The sequence below is a fragment of the Pan troglodytes genome, chromosome 6 (genome assembly GCF_028858775.2).
Source record: "Pan troglodytes isolate AG18354 chromosome 6, NHGRI_mPanTro3-v2.0_pri, whole genome shotgun sequence".
NCBI classification, from domain to species: Eukaryota; Metazoa; Chordata; class Mammalia; order Primates; family Hominidae; genus Pan; species Pan troglodytes.
The window spans coordinates 164,814,419-164,827,651 of record NC_072404.2 but is presented as its reverse complement, the minus strand read 5'-3'; the positions used below and the strand labels follow the sequence as shown (position 1 = coordinate 164,827,651).

At 42.1% G+C, this 13,233-nt stretch overlaps 1 non-coding gene and 1 pseudogene across 1 annotated transcript; both read left to right on the top strand.

Moving 5' to 3' along the window:
* Positions 1–13,233, top strand: part of LOC107975983 (zinc finger protein 746-like) — a 134,471-nt pseudogene that overhangs the window by 15,029 nt on the left and 106,209 nt on the right.
* Positions 7,437–7,508, top strand: TRNAC-GCA (transfer RNA cysteine (anticodon GCA)). The gene has a single exon. It is a non-coding gene; the product is annotated as a tRNA-Cys (tRNA).

Here is a 13,233-nt window from a genome sequence, read left to right as displayed (position 1 = left end):
CTGTTCTTTATTTTATATTGTTTTTTCAAGTTCTACTAAAATCCTTTTTAACTTTTGCTTTAATTACATCAAACAAAATAATAAAATTGAAGAGGACTGACATCTTTATAATATTGAGTTCCTTATCTGTGAATATGGTATCATCTCCATTAATTCAGGTTTCCTTTATATCCTTCAGTAATATTTTATCATTTTGTCTGTAAAGAGCTTACACATATATTACTTTATTTTTAGTTACCTTATAGTTTTTGTTTTTGTTATTAGTAGGAGTTTTACTGTAATTCATTATCTAGTTGATTACTGTGGGTTTATGAGGAATGATATTCATTGTTGTATTGGGGGAACCCATCCCCAATATTTCAACATAGGTTCTTTCTATTTTTCATAAGTGTTGGCTGGCTGAGAAATAAAGAGACACAGTACAAAGAGAGGAATTTTACAGCTGGGCCACCGGGGGTGACATCACATATCAGTAGGACCATGATACCTGCCTGAGTCTCAGACCAGCGAGTTTTTATTAAGGGTTTCAAAAGGGGAGGGGGTGTAAGAACAGGGAGTAGGTACAAAGATCACATGCTTCAAAGGGCAAAAAGCAGAACTACTGATAAGGATCTATGTTCAGCGGTGCACGTATTGTCTTGATAAACATCTTAAACAACAGAAAACAGGGTTCAACAGCAGAGAACCAGTCTGACCACAAATTTACCAGGGCAGAGTTTTTCCCCACCCTAGTAAGCCTAAGGGTGCTGCAGGAGACCGGGGCGTATCTCAGTCCTTATCTCAACCACATAAGACAGACATACCCAGAGTGGCCGTTTATAGACCTCCCCCAAGGAATGCATTCTTTTCCCAGGGTATTAATATTAATATTCCTTGCTAGGAAAAGAATTTAGTGATATCTCTCCTACTTGCACGTCCATTTATAGGCTCTCTGCAAGAAGAAAAATGTGGCTCTTTTTGCCTGACCCCGCAGGCAGTCAGACCTTACGGTTGTCTTTCCTTGTTCCCTAAAAATCACTGTTATATTCTGTTCTTTTTCAAGGTGCACTGATTTCATATTGTTCAAACACACATGTTTTACAATCAATTTGTACAGTTAACACAATTATCACAGTTGTCCTGAGGTGACGTACATCCTCAGCTTACGAAGCTAACAGGATTAAGAGATTAAAGTAAAGACAGGCATAAGAAATTATAAAAGTATTATTTGGGAACTGATAAATGTCCATGAAATCTTCCACAATTTATGTTCCTCTGCTGTGGCTCCAGCCAGTCCCTCTGTTTGGGATCCCTGACTTCCTGCAACATTGTAGGTCAGTTTTGCACTCGGTAATCTTGCTGAACAATGTTGTTCTAATAATTTGTTTACACGTTAAGTGTTGGCAATCATAATATCTGTAAAAAGGGCAATTGGTCTCTTCAATCCTTATTCTTTCAATGTATCTTTCTTATTGTAGAGGTTAGGATGTCTAGTATGATGTTGAATAGTAAGAGTGATAGTGGGCATCCTTGTTTTTTAATTTAACAGGATAGCTTCTCATATATTATGTTTGCTATTGGTTCATGGTGAATTCTGCTTATCAGGTGAAGGAAATTTATTGATATTCTTAATTTGCTATGAGCTTTTTTTAAAAAATAAAACATGAATACATATTGATTGTTATCAAATCCTCATCTATTGATATCATATAATTATTCTCCTATAATATATAATGTGATGGATTACATTAACCAATTTCCTAGTGAAGAAACATCCTTGTATTCCTAGAATAAACCCTTCTTGATAATAAATTATTTCTAAAAAACATTGTTAGGTTTAATTTGCTAATATTTATTAAGGATTTTTACATTTAATTTTGTAAGTGGAGTTTATCTGCATCTGTATCTGTATGTTCTTGCACAGTCTTTGTCTGACTTTGGAGATGATATTATACTAGCCTTATAAAATAAATTGGGTAGTTCTTTTCCTACCATCTGGGAGAGACAGGAATGATCTGTTTCTTGAAAGTGTGAACAAAAGTTCTCTGAAAAAGGACTTTGGAGGAAACAGATTTTATTCCAGGAACAGTTTGCAAACCAGGGAGGCACACCTTCTGATGTAAAATGAAGATGCCTTCCAGAGACCAAAAGGAAGGCTGGGTTTTACAGCAAAAGTTTCTACCCAGGTTCTCTATAAGGTCCGTTTATGCAAATGAAGGCTTGAAACTTGCATAGTTCTGATTGAGGCAGCTGAGTTTTGATTGGGCAATACACCATGACGCCCAGCTAATTTTTTGTATTTTTTTGTAGATACAGGGTCCTGTTATGTTGCCCAGCTGAGTACTGATTGGTTGATACAGAGGAATTCTGTTTTGTCAATAGAGCTGAGCTTTGATTGGTTGATATGGCTCAGCCCTGAATGGCTGAGGCACATGAGCTCTGAAAGTCCCAAAGATAAAACGATGTGGGCTTTTGGCAGAAAAGCCACAAAGATAAAAAGATGTGGGCTTTGGGAGAAAAGTTAAGGGTTTTGCATGACCCCCTAGTCGGCAAATTGTGCCTTGGCTCCATGTTAAATTTAGTTCCAGTTAGCCACTCAGGATCTATCTTGAAGTTTGGCTGTTTCGGGTTCACATTTGATGTTTTTGTTTTGTTTCTTGTTGAGACAGGTCTCACTGTCACCCATGCTGAAGTGCAGTGGTGTGATCATGGCTCACTGTAGCCTCCACCTTTCAGGGTTCAAGCTATCCTCCTGCCTCAGCCTCCAGAGTAGCTGGGACCACAGTGTGCGCCATTATGCCCAGCTAAGTTTTTGTACTTTTAGTAGATACAGGGTCCCGTTATGTTGCCCAGACTGGTCTTCAACTCCTGGGCTCAAGCCATCCACCTCCATCAGCCTCCCAAAGTGCAGGGATTACAGGTGTGAGCCACTGCACTCAGCCCAGGTTCACATTTGTTCACAAAAGTTTTGTAGAAATCATCTATAAAGCAATCTTTGTCCATTTTTAAATGAAATTTTTGATCATTTATTAAATTTATTTAAAAGATATGCATTTCATCTGAGTACATATGATGAAATTATGTAACAATTTATTTTATAATTATACATATTTAATTGTTGTTATAAACTTGTTTATAGCAGCTCATGATTTTTTGCATTTCTACAATATCTGTATTTGTATCCCTTTGCCTTTTTTTTTTTTTTTGAGACAGTCTTGCTCTGTCACCAGGCTAGAGTGCAATGGCGCAATCTTGGCTCACTGCAACCTCCACCTCCTGGGTTCAAGCAATTCTCCTGCCTCAGCCTCTGGAGTAGCTGGCATTACAGGCATGCACCACCATGCCCAGCTAATTTTTTTATTTTTAGTATAGACGAGGTTTCACCATGTTGGCCAGGATGGTCTCGATCTCTTGACCTCGTGATCCACCTGCCTCAGCCTCCTAAAATGCTAGGATTACAGGCATGAGCCACCATGCCCGGCCTCTTGTTTTTTATTTGTATGTTCTGTCTTTTTCTTGAGCAGTTTTGCCCGAGCTTTGTCTAATTTATGATTTGTTTCAATAACTAACTCTTGGATTTGTCCTTCTCTGTTGGTTTGTATCTTGATTTGTATCTTTTTTTCTCCTTGTTATCTTCTAAGTTTCCTTCCTAGTATTTTTAGGCTTTATTGTTATTTTTTTATAATCTTATATTGAATGATCAGCTCATTAATATTCTTTCATCTTCAAACATATCTATTTGAATGCTGCATTAAAGAAATCTTTCATATACAGTATTTTGTTGTGTTTATATTGTCATTTTTTGGTAGTGTGTTTCTGAACATATGTGGCATTTTTGTATTATTAGAGTTTCCTGATGTTTCTGCATTGTGGTCATACAATTGTGATTCCTTAGATTTTTTTTTTTTTTTTTGAGATAGGGTATTACTCTGCTGCCCAGGCAGGGTGCAAGCACGGCTCACTGCAGCCTGGAACTCCTAGGCTCAAGTGATCCTCCCTCTTCAGCCTCCCAAGTAGCTGGGACTACAGGTACGTGCCACCAAGCCCAGCTAGTTTTTGTGTTTTTGTTGTGGGTCTTGCCATGTTGCCCAGGCTGGTCTCAAACTCCTGGAGTCGAGTGATCCTCCTGCCGTGGCCTCCCAAAGTGCTGAGATTGATTACAGGGTTGCACTACTGTGCCTGGAAGAATTTTTTAAAGACTTATTTTCTGTCTTAGTATTTGCTCAGTTTTTGTAAATATTCTGTGAGTGCTTTAACAGTATATTTGCTGTATTTGTTGATTGTAGTTCTCTCTCTCTCATCTTTCTTGTCCTCTAGAGAGGGCAAGAGAGATTTTAACGTATTTATACATATATATTCTTGGTAATTTGATTATTTTTAAAAATATCCTTTAGCCTTACTTATATTTTCACCTATTTGATCTGTTTCTGACAGAGTTGTATATAAATCTCTGATTGGGGATTTATAATGTTTTGGCATAATTTTGTCAATTTTGCTTTAGATAGTTCAAGACTTGGCATGATTGTTATACCTTGAAGGATTTTTTTTCTTTTATTATAATGTAAAATCTCTGTTTCCATTAATGATTTTTTTTGCTATAAATTTTTATTTCTCATATAAATATTCTGATACCTTTTCTTGGTCAGTCATTTTCAGTTACTTTATTTTTAACCTTTATTTTTATGTTTTGAGAAAATCTCTTATGAATGTCTAGCCGTGGATATAGTTGAGTTTAATTCATCTTTTTTTGTGATTACTAATAGATTTAAACTTGTTCCTATCATTTTGCCTTTTTCATTTTCTTCTTTTTTCCTTCTTCTACCTTCTATACCTTCTTCTTCATCCTTCTTTCTATTTTGTTTTGGATTACTTGAAGAAAAATCTACTCCCATCCCTACTGGTTTGTAAGTTATGTATTTTTATTTTATTTTATTTATTTTATTTTTTTAGTGGTTGCCCAGTACTTTTTAATGTGTATACTTAACCTTTCTTTCTTCTTTCTTTCTTTCCTTTTTCTTTCTTCCTTCCTTCCTTTCTTTCTTCTTTCTTTCTTTTTTTAGAGTTTCGCTTTTTAGAGAGTTTCGCTCTCATTGCCCAGGCTGGAGTGCAATGACCTGATCTCAGCTCATCGCAACCTCTGCCTCCCGGGTTCAAGTGATTCTCCTACCTCAGCCTCCCGAGCAGCTGGGATTACAGGCATGCACCACCACGCCCAGCTAATTTTGTATTTTTAGTAGAGATGGGGTTTCTCCATGTTGGTCAGGCTGGTTTAGAACTCCTGACCTCAGGTGATCCACCGGCCTCGGCCTCCCAAAGTGCTGGGATTACAGGCGTGAGCCACCTCACCCAGCCCAATTTTTCTAATAATATATTTTCTCACTTGTAAACTAAGATAGGGAATTTGGAGTATTTTAACTTCTCTCAGAACTCTCATATTTGTTGTATTATTACCTGGAATACTACACCCCTTCACCACCACATGTTTTTAAACCCCAAGAAACTGTAGTTATTTATCATTTTTATACATAACATTTATGTTTAAATTTATCTACATACTTATCTCTTTCTTTGTTTACTGTTTATTCATCCATTTATTCAACAAATACTTTTGATTGGTGAGTAAGCACCCAGCACATAGAACAAGACAGATGAAGTGTCTGCCTTCATGGGGCCTCCATCCTAGGGAGGGTGAGGATCATTAACAAAAATCGGCATTACTCTAATGCAGACCTAATAAGGACTGTTACGAAAACTGAGCGAGGGAATAACAAGTGATGGGGGGATGGGCGCGGTGGCTCACGCCTGTAATCCCAGCGCCGGAGCTGGTGGGGGCTGTGACAGCGGCTCCGAAGTGGACAGGTGGCTCCCCAGGGTGCGGAGGCGAGGGCGGGCTGGGGCCGCACGGGGCCGGCCGTCGCAGAGCTGAGTGGCGGTGCCTGGAGCCCGGCTCACGGAGAAGGTGCCTATGCCTCGGTGGGCGGCGGCGGGAGCACCCAGGACTGCGCGCGGCTGGAGATGCCTGCGGGCTTCGCGAGGAAGGACTTAGTGACCGAGGGCCCCTTCCGCCGGGGCCAGGGGAGGCTGCGGCGGCGCGGGGTGTCCCCGGCTTCCCCTTCGCTCTCCCTGGCTGCTCCTTCAGGGAGGCTCCGCTCTAATACACGCGCCTAGGTGGTGTGCATCCCGAACGGCTTTATTTCTCCCGCACGTTTGGCTGTCGGTTTACCTGGGTTCAGAATTCTAAGTCGGAGGTTATTTTTCTTCAGCCCTCAAAAAGCATTTCCTAACAGTACAGTGTCAGTAACACAACTTTATTATTCAATTCTCATCTCATCAAAGCATCATGACATTATTTTATTTTGAAATGACATGGTTCGAGGGCCCTGACAGCCAAAAGGATATGTCTACCAGGCCTTAAACTTTTTTTTTTTTTTAACTAACACACAAACAGTAAAGGAAGAATTTATTTATTTATTTATTTATTTTTGAGACGGCGTCTTCCTCTGTCTCCCAGGCTGGAGTGCAGTGGCGTGATCTTAGCTCACTGCAACCTCTGCCCTCCGGGTGCAAGTGATTCTCTTGCCTCAGCCTCCCGAGTAGTTGGGATTACAGGCGCCGGCCACCACTCCCGGCTACTTTTTTGTATTTTTAGTACAGACGGGGTTTCACCATTTTGGCCAGGCTGGTCTCGAACTCCTGACCTCAGATGATCCACCCGCCTCGGCCTCCCAAAATGCTGGAATTACAGGCGTAAACCACCACACCCAGCCAAAATTACATAATTTAAAAACGAGAAAACTATACATTTTGAACTATCCTTCTTGAGGGGGGAAATGTTACAAGTAAAGGAAGTAAATAAAAATAAAATAATAAAAATGCAATTAAAAATGAAAAATAAAAACAAAACAAAACAATTCTTAGTAATTGTGACCATCCTGGATTGAATCTGATAATATTAATTGTTTTAAACTATGTATAACAGTGCATGTATTAGATTTGAGGTCGTGGAATTTGAGTTATGGTTAGAGTTTTTTTCTAAAACTTTTTTTCCTACTAAAATACGGTAGTGTTGTATCATTTTATTTTACTCTATTTTATTTTGTTTATGTGAAGATTTTACTTAACTATGCAACTTTTTAAAATAAGAATATTTTCCTAATAAAAATAAAGTAATTTTTAAAAAAGTATAAACCCACAGGACAAAAAGCAGATGGGCGAGCGATAACTGATTTCACACAGAAGAAAGAAAAGGCGGCGACTGCAAGAGCCTGCGGAGGAATCATCCTACCGGGGGGAAACAGCCCCTAGGGGAAATGAGGGCAGAAGGCGTGGGTGTGAGGGATGCAGCCAGCAGATCCTCGCGGGCTCAGTGGGAATGAACAAGGATCTCTGTACACTGTAGGACACCCGAGCATTGCAACACCATGAAACAATGCCGGCTGGAAAGCTATGTGGCCCATGGGGGTGTAGCTCAGGGGTAGAGCATTTGACTGCAGATCAAGAGGTCCCCGGTTCAAATCCGGGTGCCCCCTGCTGGTTTTCTTTCTGCTTCAGGATACTCTATGAACTCGACTATTCTGAGTCCACCCAAGTCACCATCAGACCGCGTATTAGGTGAGTTTTTCAGGTGGCTAATTTCACCCAAGTGGCTTGTGGACTGGTAGGGGAAGAGGAAGGAAAAGGAGCGAAGGAGGCTCCAAGGTAATCTGGCTCAGGAAGTGGCTGTGGGAGGCTTTCATCATGACCCAGGGTGGCCATTTGTGCTTTGGGAGCTCTCGTTTACTGTTTATCTTTCCAAGGGAGAAGCATAGGCAGGAAGTCGGGGGAGCAGGCTGAATGACTGCACCAGACTGCACTGACGGCACCAGAACCACCTGGGCGCTGCTCCTGCACAGTGTACCTGGACCTCAGCACGAGGCTCCAATGTGTAGGTCTGAGGAGAGCACTGGATATTTTGTTTTAAAAACAACGCGTACCTCCACTCTTCCTCCTGCCTCCTCCCACCCAGCACACACTAGATGATTCTGACAGGGACATTTCGGGGAAAACTATGCTGGATGGTTCTAAAGGACATTTCACCCAAACTGGCCTGATTATCAAAGCTGATGTCCTCTGCAGGGGACTGAGAGCCACAGGCGCAGACAGCTGCCTGGTGGGCAGAGGACGGAGAGGGTGGGAAGGAGACTGGTAGGAAAGGTGTGTCTGTCTGCCATGGAGACCTCCTAGGTTTCATGGAAGACCACAAAAACGTTGGTGACTTACTGTATGAGAGCTCTGAATATCACTACTGGGTGAAAAGGTGGTTGTCAGAGAACAACAATGGCTCATAGGTCAATCATTTGAATACAGATCACATGGTCTTTGATTCATAATCCAGGTAGCCCCAACCTGCTGTCATTTTTTAAATTAAGATTTATTTTTCAGAGCAGTTTTAGGTTTACAGAAAAAGGTACAGAAAGTACAGAAAGCATAAAGTACAGACAGTTCCCTCCACCCATTTCCCCTTCATTAACATCTTGGATTAGTGTGGTACATTTGTTAAAATTAAGGAATGAATATTGATACGTTATCATTACCTGACATCTATAGTTTACATCACGGTTCACTCTTTGCACTGCACAGTTTTATGGGTTTTGACAAATGCATAACGTCTTGTATCCACTATTACAGTATCATACAGAAGTGCTTCCCTGCCCTGAAACCCCCCCACCCCATGCCCTGTCTGTTCATCTCTCCCTCCCTACAAACCCCCGGCAACCACTGACCTTTTCACTATCTCTGTCTTCTGCCTTTTCCAGAGTATTTAGAGTTGGAATTATACACTATGTGGCCTTTTGGGATTGGCTTCTTTCACTTAACAATAAGCATTTAAGGTCTTTCTATGTCTTTTTTGTGGCTTGGTAGTTCATTTCTTCTTATTGCTAAATACTATTCCACTCTGTGGACTTCCTGTCATTCTTACTCAGGCTTGGAGTTAGCATTCTAGCTAGACTGCATCTTCCTGCAAAGAGAGAGACAAGAAGCAGATGAGGCCTTTGCCAGAAAACCACCCCAGGCTCTGGCAGCCTCAAGCAATTTCCACGATTTTTTATTCTGGCATAGGCTCAGTCCCACTTATGTTGCTTGTGGAAGGTATTTGTAGTTGTCTTTTTTACACCCCCAACATTTGAAATTCTTTTCTATGTTTGGGGCAAATCCAAATCTATATGTGACTCTGAGTAGAAACCAGGACCTAACTACACTTCAAAAGCCAAAAGCACCAGATGTTTTTCTTCCCATAGGCCCTAGAAGTGCCCTAAGCCTGCCTAGTCACAGGTACATGTGAGACTTGGAATGTGGAATGAGGTACATGGAAGCAGGAAGAGTTTGGAACGCACTCCAGGGAATGCGGAGCTCTGTCATTGGCAGCGGGGCTGGTGGCTGCAGCCAGCTTTCAGTGGGGGTACTATCAGCTCCCTAACCAGGACGTTGTATGGGGGTAAATTATTCTGACCCCTTGGCTGCCTTTTAGTCCTAGGCATTTTCTGAGTGTAGATCTCTAGGCTTCTTTTAGTGCTGTGAGATTTTTTCCCGACATCCTGCCAATAATTGCCTTATTTGATTCAAGTAGCCATTGCCAGTTTCTATTTTGAGACAGAATGCTGAGAGTATGAAAACTAGTACTAGGAGTGGGGTGAAGAAAGTAAGAGGAATATGACACTGGATACCTGCTTTTATTGGGACCAAAAGCAGTGAGCATCTGGCTAGTTATTCAGGAATTAGAACCTGACAGTCATTGATACACAGTAACAAAATAGGTGATCTGAATATCACGAGTCACTTGGAATGAAGTGCCCATGGGGGCACTTTGGTTTTGGTGTACTAAGTTACTCTAGAACTGCATGAAGCACTGTGGAGTAGGGCGGCTAAATCTCTTGGTATTTGCAATGGTCTGCATGTGTCTCCCAAAATTCATGTACTGGAAACTTAATCCCCAATGCAACAGTGTGGGAGTTGGGGCCTAATGGGAGGTGTTTAGGTCATGAGGCCTCTGCCCTCATGAATGGATGAATGTTGCTATTTTAAAAAAGCTTGCATTGGCTAGGTACAGTGGCTCATGCTTATAATGCCAGCATTTGAAGCCACTTACTATGTGGGTTCTAGATTGACTGATGCGAACCAGCCATGAGTTAACCTAACAATGCCATAGGCTGGACACCCTAACTCATATCCAGTAGTTCAACAATGTATAGCCAATCACTAATCAATGTTATTTCTGTAAACCAATGAGAATTCCTGTCAAACAATTTTTTTTTATCAGCCCACTCCTTATTTCCTTCACCTTTAAAAACCTGCTTGTTTGGTGGCTCACGCCTGAAATCCCAGCACTTTGGGAGGCCGAGGCGGGCAGATCACCTGAGAGCAGGGGTTCGAGACCAGCCTGACCAACATGGAGAAAACCCATCTCAACTAAAATACAAAATTATCCGGGCATGTTGGCATATGCCTGTCATCCCAGCTACTCGGGAGACTGAGGCAGGAGAATCGCTTGAACCCGGGAGGCGGAGGTTGTGGTGAGCTGAGATTGCACCATTGCACTCTAGCCTGGGCAACAAGAACGAAACTCCGTCTCAAAAAAAAGAAACAAAACACCTGCTTATTACAAAGGCCTAATGGAGCATATCCCAAGGCAACTTGGAAGCATTTCCCGGACAGCTGTGCTCGCTTTGGCTCAAGTAAACTTAATATTATATTTTGTGACTCAGCTTATTTCTCTAGGTCAACAAGTCCTTAGAAATGAAAAAAGAAAAAGGGGCAACCTGCATGGTTACCTGGAGTCCCCCTCATCCTGGTCCTGCCACTAGAATCCTACTTGTAGATAATCCCAGGTATGGTGAATAGAGGTTGGACAAGAGCCAACAAGGTGGAGCATCTTTGCCTCTGACCAAATTGCCTGAACTGAGTTCATTCCCAGACTTAATTTTCCTGGAATAAAGAGGATGTTGGGTAAACTTGAGGGAGTCCTTGTGTCTTACTTCAGACTGCTGTAACAAAAATCCCATAGAATGAGTGGCTTAAATGATAGGACTTTATTTATTCCTCACAGTTGTGATGGGTGGGAAGTTCAAGATCAAGGTGTTGGAGGCATTCAAACCAGAGTGACTCCATCTTGAATAAGGGCTGGGTAAAATGAGGCTGAGACCTGCTGAGCTGCAATCCCAGGAGGCTGGGCATTCTTAGTCACAAGATGAGATAGGAGGTCGACAGAAGATATAGGTCATAAAGACCCTGCTGATAGAACAGGATGTAGTCAAGAAGCTGGCCAAAACCCACCAAAACCAAAATGGCGATGAAAGTGAACTTTGGTGGTCCTCACTGCTTACTGTATGTTAATCATGCATTAGCATGCTAAAAGACACTCCCACCAGCACCATGACAGTTTACAAATGCCATGGCAATGTTGGAAGATACCCTATATGGTCCCCCTTGGTAAGGCCCCTCTTGGTTGAGAATGAATTTAGGCTGGGCATGGTGGCTCATACCTGTAATACCAGCACTTTGGGAGGGTGAGGTAAGCGGATTTCTTGAGACCAGGAGCTTGAGACCAGCCCGGGAAAGATAGTGAAACCCCATCTCTACCAAAAAAAATGTTAGCCAGGAGTGGTGGTGCATGCCTGTGGTCTCAGCTACTTGGGAGGCTGAGGTGGGAGAATTATCTGAGCTTGAGAAGTTGAGGCTGCAGTAAGATGTAGTTGCACCACTTGCACTCCATCCTGGGTGACAGAGTGAGACCCTGTCTCAAAAATAAAGAATGGATTTGGCTCTACAGGATGTTAATTGCTATTCTCTTTGGATTAATTCACCTTGCACTCTTTGCTGACAGCTGTGGGTGACAGGACTGAGCACATGCAGGATCACGAGACATGGGGAGCTTTTTTCTCCTGAAAGGGGGAAACTTGAGAGCTGATGGAACTACTGGAAAAGATTCCTTCATGACTGATAAGCAGCTTCCTGAACTTTTGATTCAGTATAGCTGCAATGAGTGGGTCTTTCTCTAGCCTTCCTGAGCTCCTCACCTCCCCTGCCTCACTGCAAGCAGCACTTTCTTCCTTTCCCTTTCCTCCCTCTCTCTGTTTCACCTTTCCCTTTTCTATCTTTTCTTTCACTCAGGGCGACTGTCTGCTGTTCCATCTTGCCCAGAGACCCACGTTGAAACTCCTAGTAAGAGATCATTCCACTCCACTTTGAGTGGATCAAAGACAACATGGACCAACGGGGGCAAGTTTGAGCCTTGCTAGGTTGATTTTGGGCACTGAGCAGGGTGGCTAGTGTCTGTTTTGTCACACATATTTTGCTCCAGCTGGAAAGGAAAATGTTAATTTGGTTTCCCTATGCAGCCAGTTGGGCGGTGTCTTGCAAAATTGAGAGGCTTTTTGCCTATGGTTCCTTTGTAATGTGGCTTAACCCCCATAGCTATGGTGCAACAAGCAAGGCCATCAGAGCCGCTTAGAGAAAGGGAACCCAGAAACCTAGCATGCTGGCAATAGGGCAAGAATTTCTTATGAATCAGACTTCTGGCCTCTCTTTTTCTATGTAAACCAGCTGAAAGAATGATAAAAGTCACTGTCTCCTCTGCAAGATTTTGACTAATGGGAAAAAGGGTTTGTGAAGCTATTCTTAGGCTGTAGCAAATCTGGTGTACTTTGTGCTATGAATTTTTCTGTGTTGTTCTATCATAAAAAGGGATACCAAAGGATAAAATGTGGGTGTAGGACCCAAGCCCACCGTTCAAGCCAACCTAGCAAACTGGTCAGTTACAAACTTTGCTGCAGGTCCCTGAAACAAAAACTGGATGAGATTTTCCTCTTGTTTTGTTTTATGTCCTTGGGAGCTTGACCCTGTGACTATGTGGAAGTACTTTCTTTTGACTTCCACTAACTGGAGGATGGGACTTTGGGGGTTCATGTCATAGCCCTAAAAATTATCTTGAACAGTAAAAAACCTTTGCAAGCTCAAGATTGGCTGCTCTAGGCTCCTTCTGGGAAGTACACTAGAAACAACCGAATGCTATAGCTCAGTAGCTAAGGCTTTGTCTTTTTACAATGGTATCCCAGGTTCAACTCCCAGCTTAGGGAATGAGTCATTTCTGGTTTGACATATGTGTGATTTTTTTTTTTTTTTTTGAGATTGAGTTTTGCTCTTGTTGCCCAGGCTGGAGTGCAATGGGGCGATCTTGACTCACTGCAACCTCCGCCTCCTGGGTTCAAGTGATTCTCC